This window comes from Tachypleus tridentatus, chromosome 12 (genome assembly GCF_004210375.1).
Source record: "Tachypleus tridentatus isolate NWPU-2018 chromosome 12, ASM421037v1, whole genome shotgun sequence".
NCBI classification, from domain to species: Eukaryota; Metazoa; Arthropoda; class Merostomata; order Xiphosura; family Limulidae; genus Tachypleus; species Tachypleus tridentatus.
The window spans coordinates 88,758,983-88,772,373 of record NC_134836.1 but is presented as its reverse complement, the minus strand read 5'-3'; the positions used below and the strand labels follow the sequence as shown (position 1 = coordinate 88,772,373).

At 32.8% G+C, this 13,391-nt stretch overlaps 1 pseudogene across 1 annotated transcript in view; it reads right to left on the bottom strand.

Annotated features, from left to right (window-relative positions):
- Window positions 1-603: 603 nt before the first annotated feature.
- Window positions 604-13,391, bottom strand: part of LOC143235495 (5-hydroxytryptamine receptor pseudogene) — a 67,834-nt pseudogene continuing 55,046 nt past the window's right edge. The window contains exon 2 of the transcript XR_013019224.1: window positions 604-2,846. The product of XR_013019224.1 is annotated as a 5-hydroxytryptamine receptor pseudogene, transcript variant X1 (transcript). The remainder of the gene's footprint in view (window positions 2,847-13,391) is intronic.

Here is a 13,391-nt window from a genome sequence, read left to right as displayed (position 1 = left end):
GCCGGTAACTTAAGTTTCTTATTTATTGATAAGCTTCAGAGCTTATAACATTACAGTTAGGAGCTACACCTCCGTAGTTGTCACAGCACAGATAGCCACCTGCTTATATTTGTGCGAAGAAAGAAAAATCAACAACAACTAAACACTATTTGCTAATTTAAGGCTCCCAGTAGGACAACAGTAGATATACGACGCTACAAACCGGGTTTCTGTACCCTTGGTGGGTAGAGTACAGATAGTCCATTATGTAGAATTGTGTTTAAGTACCATCCAACAAACAAACAAATTCAAGTTAAAAGATTGAATTAAATTTATAATTTATTCGCAGGTTAAGTATTCACGATGGAAGTTTTAAATAACGAGTAACTTATATGTCTTGTTGACGTTTCTCTGTTTAATACGTATATTATACAACACTGTCTTTAACATTCTATATATATGCCTGTGAAGCACACTTTCAAAATGGATGTTGAAGATATGAACATTTTCATTTAACGTAGCGATAAAATGAAGCATGACTAATAAAGCTAGGCACCTTTCGCTAGTTTATTAACATGGTTTGTATAATATATATAAATGTTTACACATATACAATTACATATACAAAGATACATTTGCTATTACATAAGATAGAAAATGGAATATCTAATCAACGTAAAAATAACCATTGAAAGACGAACAAAAGCTAGGTGAATAAATTTGTTCTGCAGAAGATTTTCATGTGAGTCTCAATTGTGTAAGTAAACTCTTTTCTGTCTTACAAGATTAATGAAAAACAAAAATGTCTGACAAAATTAGCTTTATTTTGAACCTATTGACGTATTCATGTTACGTATTCAATTTCAAGCTTTTTCATCGTAACAGAATGCTTAATAAAATCACTTTAGTAACCGTAGTAAAAATCCATTTTATGGACAAAATGAATGTATTTAGTGTCGTACAGTAATGATGATTTATTTTGTTATGTAACACTTTGGGTCAATAAAATTACATTACTCATGATAGTTTAATGTGTGGTGACGGTTGTTAATACATTAATCGAAATAAAAAGTATTTCGTATTCAGGATATTAAAAGGCACTACATATAGATACCGATGAACAGTAAGCGTGTTAAAAATTCTAAAACTTTGAAGTAACAAATATATATAAAGCAATAAACATTAATTGCCAATGTTCAACAAGATGAAGTGTTCAAACGATGTCTTTAATTATTCTTTTTAAAGATACACGTATACTCTAAATCTAATGATAAACAATGACTAGATTTTGAAAGTTTTAACTTTCATACCTTCCATTTGTAGTCGTCGCTTACAATTTCAAACTAGCGTCAACGATTATCTTTTATTTAATGGATATTAAGTTTGTCTTTCATTATGTTCTTCTTTTGTTATTTTTTATTAAGCAATAGGTGCCAAGTTACAGAGTGAGCTTGCACTGCTGTGTACCTTTCACTTCTCTTTGATAAAAGTCTAGAAATTATCTATTCGAATTTCTTCATAGACCACTAATCGAAGCTACGTTATTATAAAGAGACCATCTACTGCACGAGTCGAAACACAACGTAGAAAGTATAATCATTTTTTAGAATGAAGCATCATACGTTTGAAGGCACATCGAAAATCAGGACTAAATATAGTGTAAATAATAGGGTTTAACATGGAATTTGAATACCCAAGCCACACAAATAGACTGAACAAATAAGAGGGAAGGTTACAGCTGCTACATATTGGCATTACTAAAACTACTACAAAGAACGGTAGCCAACACATGACAAAAACCCCAGTAATGATTGCTAGAGTTTTGGCTGCTTTTCTTTCTCTATTAGTTTCTGCCACCGAGTCTTTGGAGCATTTTATCTTTTTTCTTTTAGGACGAATATGGTATTTAATGGAACCGTTATAGTTTGCCATATATCCATTTCTAGACGAGAGCATCGTCTCAAAATGTGAGTTGCTTGACGAATGTGTCACAAATGTTGTCATTTCCGTCATTGAAGAAACTGGAGGAGGTACATGAAGTTTTCGGAAAGAGCAGTAGCCATGCGTTCCACTTCTTCGTCGAATTCTTTTACGAGCTTCTTGGTATATTCTCCAATAGAGGCAGAGCACTAACACTAACGGAATATAAAAAGACGCAAACGTAGCAAAAACTTGATAGCCTATATCTTGACTAACGAGGCAGATTTTGTGTATCAGGATACGTTCTTTGTATTCTGGATCCTTCCAACCTATAACAGGCCCAAACGACACTATACCAGATATCATCCACACAAGTAGTATCATAATTCCAATATGACGAACACTTCTTTGGTGAATGTAATCCACGTTCGTCACAGCCCAATATCTGTCTACAGCAATGGCCAATAGATGAAGAATGGAAGCCGTGCAACAGAGAACGTCGCACGAGGTCCACACGTCACACAGTATGAGGCCAAAAACCCATTCTTGCCTAACTTCATAAACTGCTCCAAGTGGCATGACTAGACAGGCTACTGTTAAATCAGTAAGCGCTAGGGATAGCACGAGATAGTTACCAACGGTGTGAAGATTCTTTTCCAACAAAATGGCTGCGATTACCAGAACGTTGCCAAGAACAGTAGCCAAAATCAAAACCGATAGAGTCATAGAAACGAAGATGATCCACAGAATTTCCGAGTTAACAAAAGTAGCGGAATTTGGAAATAAAGTGATGTTAATGGAGTAGTTAACAGGATACAAACAGCACTCACCATCTATTGTCCAATTTACAGAAGTATTGACAATGTTGATATAATCTGTTTCTTGTAACCTGGTACTTCCCACAAAACTTGCCCATTCTGTGGAGTTGACCATGCTACTTGTTAAACCTAGAAGAGATAAAAATGCAAAAATAAATAAAATAAAGCTAGGGTCTCTGATGTCATTTTTATATGAATGAAACTTAGTTATATCTCTGAGAACTTGTCTCGTCCCAGTGTCAACGTTTATAACTGAAATGTTGTACAAGAAGTATTCCGGATATCAGTTTTAGTAATATATGAAAATCTTAGTATTTCAATATAAGAAAACCACCAATAATTAAGGGTACATTAGTAAAAACAGTAAACGTCTTGCTTAAATTGATATTGTGAGTGTTTATGAACAATGATTTTGAAAATGAAAGATTACTTCAATACATCATCTACAGTGCAAGGTGTTGCATCAGTAAACAACAATATTTCATTTGTAAAGTTTTTATTTTATTTTATAATGTATCATCTTTTGATACAAAAATTATTTTGTTCCCCCGCTTGAAAAAATTTTACCAAAGCAAAGTTTCACTCATAGAGTTGTTACCTTTTAAGAACTTCATAATACTTCCGAGATAAAACATTTTCTACTTAGTCCACGATTTTAAAGACCAAACATTTTTGTCGATGGAAATCGAGGTCAATTAACAAAACGGATGTATATATATATATGTATATATATAGTGTATTTATATCAATTGCTAGTGATGTTTGCACTACATGGTGAGGGTGCTATTAACGGCATCAAACTATATTTTTAACTATACATCTTTTGTTCAGTTGTTACATACATATTACAATTTTTTAAGCTGTTTGACACTTGTAATACTGAAACAGTAACACTGGAATATAAATTAAGTTTTGAAAGGGAGCTTCACAGAAAATCAAAAAGAAATCAGCTCAAATATATTATATTAGATCCTTGTAAAGCTAATTTGATTTTCGAATAAAAAGGAACCTTTCGAGACTGTAGTAAATACTTATTTTTAATTAGTTCATTAGTCCGATTGCTTGCAATTATTTTAAATATATTGAGAGACTTGCGTTAAGTAATACTGAAATAGATTAAGCATATCACAATAATATATTGCCCTTTCAGTGGCACACCGGCATGTCTGCAGACGCACAACGTTAGAAACCGTGTTTGGATACCTGTGATGGGCAGAACACAGATATTCCATTGTATAGCTCTGTGATTAATTTCGAACAAACCAACAATAATATATTACTTACATCAAAGTAATATATCATTTAAAAAAATATATATACGATACTTGCATGAAACGTATATATATTTTAAAAACGACATATTTTTCCTTTACAAAAATATGATTACCCATATCTTTCTTGATGACGAGAAACCCACTTGAAATAAAATGTATCTCGAAATGGCTGGTATGGGCATTAACACTTTTATTGATAAGAAGAGAACAACGTTTCGACCTTCCTTACTCATCTTTAGGTTAACCATACCAGCCGTTTTGAGATACATATCTATATCTTTGATCTTGCTGTTGCTTACAGGAACTACTGGACTATAAAGATTTGATGTAATGAGGTTGTTGTATGACAAAAGAGTGTTGCTGTGGCTAAGCCTTTTTACCTACACTGAAGAATCATACACGTATTTACATTCATTTGTTTTACCGGAAACTGGAGCCTTTGAAGCCTGGGAAACAAAGCATATTAAGTATTTTTGAATTTAACGGTGACCACAACTAATCAAATATAACGTAAACAAACAGAATGATAGTATTTTCTGTGATAAAGCAGCCACTGTCAAAACATACCAAAAAATAAGAGAAGCTATGAACGCTGGAAATTCAGAGTAGATTAAAGACAAGTAAATCATAGCCTTTACTGATTCTACTCAGCGAATTAAGGCCGGTACTTCTTTAATCGATGAATGATAATTTGTAGTTGTGTATACGATTACTCAAACAGCAACAACAAAACTACTCGAAGAAACTGCATGTTTGTGAAATTCGTCTCCCTTTTGTTCTCAGAAAGTGAGACTCTAATCTGACACCGCAAAAACCTTTTGAAGTTGTCTCTGTTATATTATTTAACGTTACAACAACGGTTGAAAGTTATCTACATTGTATTACGTAACGTCACAACAACAGTTAAAAGTTGTTTTCATTATATTAAATATCTTATATCACAACAATAATTATTTGTTGTTTTTGTTATATTAATTATTTAATATCACAACGATGATTGGTAGTTATCTCTGTTATACTGATTATATAATATCACAAAGATAATTAGCAGTTCTATTCTTTATATTGATATGTGAGTGTAAGCAATTTTTCTTTGTGAAAGGAACTAATTTAATGAAGGAGATTTCAATTGTAAACTGATTCATTGACTAAAATCTTCCAGGGTTCGATTCTTCTAAACAATCCTATCACCAAGTATATTTATTGAATGTATATCTAATACGTAATTAGAACTTTTAGAACATACTTTTAGAACTGCTCTACACTTTAACTACTTTGTAATTTTAAATTACCAAATTTCCTTATTAGTATGCTAGTAAGACAGTTTTTGTTTATTTTTAACTTTTTTTTTTATTTTTACCTTGCTATCAATTCTGTTAATGTGTGTAGGGTGAATATTGTTATAGGCAGAATAATATACAGATTCCTTTTAAGCTCCTTCAGAGACATGGTATGAGCATTAAAAACAAACTATTCAATGTTCTCCAGCATTCTTTTAGTACAAACCGTGTAATATTTATTTCACACAAAGCAGTTGGTCATGTAAACTAGAAAACTATTGAACGGAACTTATAGTTACATTTATTGTAATGTATAGAGATAGCGAAAACTGAGCAAACATCACTATTCTGTATATAAAATGAATTTTTAGCTCCAATATAATACAAGAATAGTCACCCTTCTTTTAAAGTATGCAATAACAAAATATCGTATCTCATGTTTTAAACTATTATAGAAAAGTATCAATATTTGTTATATGATGTATACACTTTCCTAATTTCTATTTAAAATAAGTCAATAGAAAAATTGTTTATTTGATTATTAGAACTTGTATATATAGCAAGGTAAACTGAATTAACCTAATATATTTATCTACGAAGTTGATAAAAAAAAATGTTTTCTTGCATCAAGGCTGAACAATAGAGTTTAAAAGTCTATAAAACTATTGAAATTCAAACTTTAAAATAAACCAGGGTCTGTAATTTTATTTTGGTTACACTCAGGTGTAATACACGTATACAGTTAAACATTCACGACTTTCTTGTTTTGAAGGAAATTTACAAAGGTTAAATTGAAAAATATATATTGTTTCTGCAGATAGATTGACTGGGAGATCACTATGATTTGAGACGATTTTATTTTTACCCTATTAATTTTGATTACGTTCGAGCATCTGATGATGTGTTTTGAATAGTTTAATCAGATTTAGGATATCTTTTGAGGGAATGCTGTTTAATTCATATTCATATTGTTTTTGAATTTCAACAATGAAAATAACAAAGTATAATTAAGATGTTTTTGTATTTTAGGCCCTAGAAATCTAAAATTTTGTTGTCAGTTATTGTAATGGTTCAGGATATTTAATGTACATTTCAGATTATTATCTTTCCTTCCACATTCAGTAGGTAACAGGACGTCATTATATGTTCAAGTGTTCTGTTCTTATACAGGTCCGAGACGTAGTTCTTTCATTCACTTAGTTATGTCTTCAGATAATCTATTAATCTATTCATAAGTTCTTCCTTATTGGACATCGTCTAGCATCAACACCCTTTTCTATTCTCTTGATCTTCTCCATAGGACCATTCCCTCGAACACCTACCAAACCAGGCCTTTTTCTCTCAATATGTGTCCAATTTCTGTTTTCTTTCTATTCGTGACCGACGGAACAAACCTACGGTTTACTTCCACCTGAAGTAGAATTTATTTGCTTATTCCCTTTTAAGTTCAACTTATTTTCACAATATTTCACCAAATTCCAATTTTAAAAATTACATGCTTATGTTACCACGCTCTAGATGCACCTCTTAATTTTCCTGTTCTTCTATGCCCTTTCAAAGAGTTTAGTGAGTAGCTTCTTTCTCTATCTAAAAGTTTCTTTAGCCGCCCCATCTCTGGTTCTGATTTCTTTAGAACATCGATCATCTGATGTGTCAAGTAACGAAACTCTTTCAACTCTTGCAGCTATTTTTTGTATCATTGACAATGATGTTTAGCTTTCTTTTTTCTTTCCTTGACTCCCTCATCATTTTAACATTTTTCATGTTCATTTTAATAATAAATTAATTTGCTGCTTCGTTTACTTGTGTAATTGCAAGTTGTAGTCCATTTTGTGTCAACCAATAAGATCGCTTTATTTATGCCCCAATCATTACTCCTTCAGTCACATTTCCCAGTGTTTCTTTTATCACTGCCTCTACGAAGACATATGATCACCTATACTTTTCAATGTACCGCTGTACCACTGGGGGGTACGTCTGCGGACTTACAACGCTAGAAATGGGGTTTCGATACTCGTGGTGAGCGAAACACGATGTAGCTTTGTACTTAATTACAAACAAAAAATCATTCTGTGTACATTTACAAAGTATTCAAATTTACTTTATCAAATATTTTCTCCAGATCAATAAGATTAATCTCTTAGCTAAATACCAAGCACTTTCCACAGAAAGTTCTGTCGTTTCTCATGTTTCGCGTCTTTTATGAAACCAAAACAAATACTGTACAGTGTAGGCCTCTGCTTTCTGGTCAATCCTTGACTAAATAGCTTTTCGCATGCTTTTCGTCGTGTGTGGTAATTGGACTTGAAATTAAAAATAATGAGATTTACTGTCGTTTATTGTTGGTACTTGTGTTATTTGATTATTAGCTGGCTACAAAAATTCCTGCTGTGATGCCTGCATATATTCGATAATAGAATTTATTAGTAGATACATTGATGTGTATTCGCGAAAAACCCTGATTTTAAAACTTATCTTTTACGTTTCTCACAGTGCCATCTGTTTGTTCATGAAGCAAACAACTGAAAGTATGTTTCGCATCGAAAATCATTTTATTTATTTAAAAAATCTCTTCACTAAAATTGTATGAAAAGCGTTGGAATGTTAAACACTCCCACATTTTCGTGTTTCTTTTAAAACACTTATTGACATATTTATATTATTCTCTATTGAAACAGAAGGCTGTTACTGTGGAAGCATTGGTTAAAAATTATCGTGTCTTTCAGTATCTAAATTTTTAATAAAGTGCTCTTTATACCGTGAATTATCAATAGAATTTTATCAAATCAAGCTGCTTACGTATATGAGAACTAAAACATAATTCAGTAAGCAATGCAAGTAATATAATAAATTTACTGGTCCATTTGAGACTGTGCAATGTCATACAAAAATTTGAGACGGTTAGAAGTTAGTGAATGATCAACTGGATACCACGTTGATACCAACATTTTCTGATGTCATTCTATTACTATCTCACCAGTTGGCCTACTTCAGATATTTAAGTTTCTTCTAAATCAAAAATATAAAATTACAAAGCACAAGTGGAAAACTGTTCACATAATCAAAAATTAATAAATGAACACAAATAAAACAGAAATATTTTATATATATTAAACGTTCTAACCAATACTATCAATGTAATTGATAGTAGATAAAAATTATATGTAACTTTGCTTGCTAGATACACAAAAAATAACCAGTCGTTTCATGCACTATCACTATAAATTTTTAACAGTTTAAGGAACTTTTTTACATTATAACAATAATTATCAGGCTAGACGTACGCTAAAACAAGTGGTTTAGGTTTTTGTTTCGAATTTCTGAGTAAAGCTACGCATAGCTGTCTCTCTAACTCTGAATTCATTAATGATGCCAGAAAAAAATGCATAGGTTCAAGATATCATTTTAACACAAATATTCAATATTTTATGAATCAAGCACTTTCGAAAGGTATACGTTTCTTCTACAGGGACAAGCTGGTAGACTAGATGGAAGACAAGAAATTAAAAACACCCACCCCAAACACTTGGACTACACCTGTGTGATCCAAAAATGGAGTTTTACTGTCACCCTTATAACGCGTTTATGATTTAAGCGTTGATCACATTTTTTGAATCATTGATCAGTGAATCATGAATCCTCGATTCACAGTCCAAGTATGTTAACAACTTTTTTAGTTTTTAACTTTTAGACCAATTTTCAGTTGGTCTAAGACAAAACTTCTCCATGATGTTTAGATAAATATTATAAAAGAACTCCAATGTACGGCTATGATTCAGCTTGACTTATTGCTCTTGCATATTTTATGGATAAAAATTAAAAATTACTTTTATTATGGTTAAGGTAATTTTGTTATTTCTTAGCTTTATAGGTGTTTGAGTAAGTAAACTAAGACAGCGAAATCAAGTCTTTGTCAGATTGTTTTTGTTTTCCTTAAGATTTTTATCATTCAATGAATTGGTATCTGACGCTTATTTCCTCTCTAGTTTTTCAAGAATATTATCTATATTGTAATGTAAGACTTTAATAACATTTTCTATGTACAAGTTTTTAGGTACTTAACATCTCTTTGAGTTGGGTGTAACTTAGTTGGCTAGATTGTGCAATTCAGGTTCATGTGATATTACTCCCCCAACCCAACCCCCCCAAAAAAAGAAAGAAAAATCGCACTTTGAAAGTATTAACATGTTCTTTACTGTCAACTCATACTCTAAAATAATTTAAATTTATTGATGTCACCTCCGTCACCAAGTAGCTGGCTAGTCAGTTTTGTGATTAGGATGTGATCTGCTTTTGTGTCATATTTTTCAGCATTAGTGTCAGGCTTTACGTGAAATTGGAGAATCTTCACTCAGTATTTTTACGATGATTATCGATAAGATCAATATTTCAGGATAGGTGATATATCCAGCTGCTTAAGGCACCAAATACCCAGTATGAGTAAGGACACAGTCTCACTTTCTGTTTAGAGTGCCAACTAAGCACTTATTGAATATAATGCCGTTTGTGAATGAAAATATTAAGCTTACGAAATTCTGATGTACTGAATTGTAGCTTTAGGTAACTGATCATTGTGGAGAAACACCTGTAAAAACCTGATTTGCAATATTGTTTGCTAAGCCTTCTCTCGATCAATATTTGTTTGTTTTTAAAATCGTGAAAAGCTACACAAAGGTTATCTGCGGTAGCCGACCTAGTTTTGCAGTGTAAGACTAGAGGAAAGGCAGCTAGCTAGTCATCCCCACCCACCGCCAACTCTTTGGCTACTCTCTTACCAACGAAGACAATAATCAGAATGAGTCTTTATAAAAATATCAGAGTTACCGTTATTATTATAATTGAATGTAATTTTTTCCATATTATGCTGTGTCACAGAAACACTGTTTTGTATTAAACCAACAGCCATTTTTCTAATATTTAACAGTTAATTTGTTTTATTTATGCATATATATATATATACTATATATATATATACTTATACATATATGAGATTTCGGTTTGCATTGCTTTCAGGCTAGAATTGTTGCAATTATATTTTAAGTATTATGTATGCTTCAGAGTTTTAAAACGATAGCTTGCGGTGGTCGTTTACGATTTTACTTCTCTATTATATGTGTACTTTGAGCATATATACGGACCGATTCCTTATACTGAAAAAAGCACCTTGAGTTGTCAACTTTTTGAATGTTTTCTTGCATTTCTAAACACAGTGAACTAGTGATTTATGGGCTCCAAACGTATAAGAGTTAGATTCGTTCGCTAGATCTGAACAGAAGTCCGACAGACTCTTGGGACACTATTGCATTATTCTCCACAAAGAATCGAGTACCGTTGAAAATGTGTTCGAATAAATCTGAGACGCCAGAAATTCGATACAGACTGGTATAGTTTTTTGTTTTAAAGAAAACGGCTGCGACAGTGAAAAATGTTTGAAAGTATCTCGATGACTGAGATTCATATACTGTAAAGATCGGTGATATATTTTGTTTTCATCATACACCTCGCTCTTGAAGTTAGAAAGAGATGATTTATTATCTAAACGATCAGATTGAAAATATTATGTTCTTACCTAAGCATTTTTCTTCATGAATACGATTAACTTTGTTTAAAACGTACAGGATTTGCTGAGCAGTAATAACTAACAATAAAAGGCGACATTAATGTTACTGTTTTATTTTCAATAAATACGAATGAAATAGTGTGATCCTAATGGTTTCCATTTTAACGTTATATGTCGACTATATGTTATTGGACTGAATGTTTTCAGTTGAATTGTAGTCTTGGACACATATTTTTCAGACATGTTAGGATTCATGCTCTTAAATAAGACTGGCATATTACGATGCATAAATATCATAGGTCAGAAGTTTCGAGGCTAACGTATGAAACTATTTGACTAAATAATTCTCTATAACTGTGATTTTCTATACGTTCCTATGACATGTTTATATTGATAAGTCGTTTGTATGAGTGTTTTATCTGTTTACAAAGCTACTGTTAAATACGACAGAAGCATAAAACCAGACACTTTGTAATATAGAGGTTATGGACAGCGTAATAAATAGCTCGTGTCGTATATCATGTGACATATAGAGATTCTGGAAAGAGGAACTTTCTAAAGTGGCTTTATGTACCAGAACAGAGTGCCAAACACTTATGTCGTTTAGCTAAACATAAAAATCCATTATATTTACATTAAAAGCAAGAAATGGTGCATACTAGTTAACAGTTAAGAATGTTGTAATGTTTGTATGAAATATACTTCACACTTAAATAATACATGGGATTCAAAAAGTTTTAAAAGGATTTAAACATGTTGAAAACATATACGATAGTGTGCTTGTTGGGTGATTTTTCATCCAGTGCTTGGATAAAATTATCGTGATCACTTATTGAGCTTAATAGTAAATGATCATTCCACAAATTTACTTATTAACACTCAACTGCTGAAAAATAAGCCATCATCTGAATATTTAGGTTATTAATCAGCTATTTGGTAAACATTTACTGAAGATATGTTTCTAGGATAAAGAATACTGACCAGATAAGTGGCGTTTTAAAACTATTTTACCAAAATCTTGGTTTTGGTTTATTTTAAAATTCGCGCAAAGCTATACGAGGGCTATCTGCGCTAGCCGTCCATAATTTAACAGTGTAAGACTAGAGAGAAGGTAGCTAGTCACCACCACCAACAAGCCAACTCTTGGGCTACTCTTTTATCAACGAATAGTGAAGTTGACCGTCACACGGCCGTCATTGCGAATAACTACAAATATTCGCTTTGACATGGTCGATATAAGCGTTTGCAGAATACTGGCTGGAATGTTATTCAAAGTGGTGAAGATGGCTTCACGAAGATCATGCACTGTTTGGAATTGACGTACATTTCTAAAGACTTCCCTTGCCATCCACCCCCAAACATTTTCAATGGGGTTCAGTTCGGGCAAACACGCTGGATGGTCCAAAAGAATCACGTTATTCATTTGTCATTTGTCCTACGGGTATTGTGGATTGCAGCGTTGTTCTGCTGAAAAATCCAGTCATTTCCACACAAGCGAGGACTTTCAGCCGATAAGGATGCTCCCTCTAACATGCTAATGTAGCCAGCTGTTGTTTGACGCACATGTATAACCTGAAGCTCCATTGTTCCATGGAAGAAGAAAGCACCCCAGATCCTGATGGAACCTTTTCCAGTGTGTCTTGTAGAAAATGTCTCCGATGGGATATCCTTATCGTGCCAGCAACGTTGGAAGTCATCTGGACCATCCAGGTTAAATTTTTTCTCATCAGAGAACAAAACCTTCGTCCACCTTTCTACGTCCCATGTTTGGTGCTTCTCAGCAAAGTTTAACCGAGCTGTTTCGTGGTGTGAAAGGAGGCGTGGCCTTTGAAAACGTTTACGGTTTTTAAAGCCTTTCTCTCGTAGATACCGTCTTATTGTTCTTGAACTGCATTCTGCGTCTGTAAGGGCCTTAATCTGGTTCGACGATCGGCTGGTGTCTTGCCAGACAACCAGTTGAAATTTTCTTGGGCCGAACACTTGAAATTTTCGTTCCGTATCCCTTAGGTTCTTTTAAGAAATTTGTAACAACAGTTTTACTACGCCCGATCTCACCAGCAATGGCACGTTGAGAGAGACCTTGCTTCTGCAGCTCGACAATTCTACCAGGTTGAAACTCTGTCAACTTTTTGGCCTTTGTCATGTTTTTACCCAATGTAATACACGAGATGTCAGTGTTAGATACTGAGAATGCTAATGCTTGTACACAAATGACTGAATTTCGTTACGTGTTTACCAATTAACGCTTCGTTTCAGTATGGTATTAAACTTTTGACCAGGTAATATTTAGGCTAATTTCATAGTGTTCACATTTTGCCTATTAAATACTAAAAACATTTTTTTATTTTTATTTTCCCTTATCTTATTTTTATCTTTTGAAACTCTACTTAAATAAGTGGTTCAGTCTAACAACGCAAAATGCATATTTTTTTTTTATGTTCATTGGCCTTAAGATTTTGGCCAGAAGTATATTTGATGGATTACGAATAGCTTGGCATTTTTTCGTCAAGTAATTTTGTTTTTCAATAAATTACCGATGTCAATGCATGGCTCAGTGACC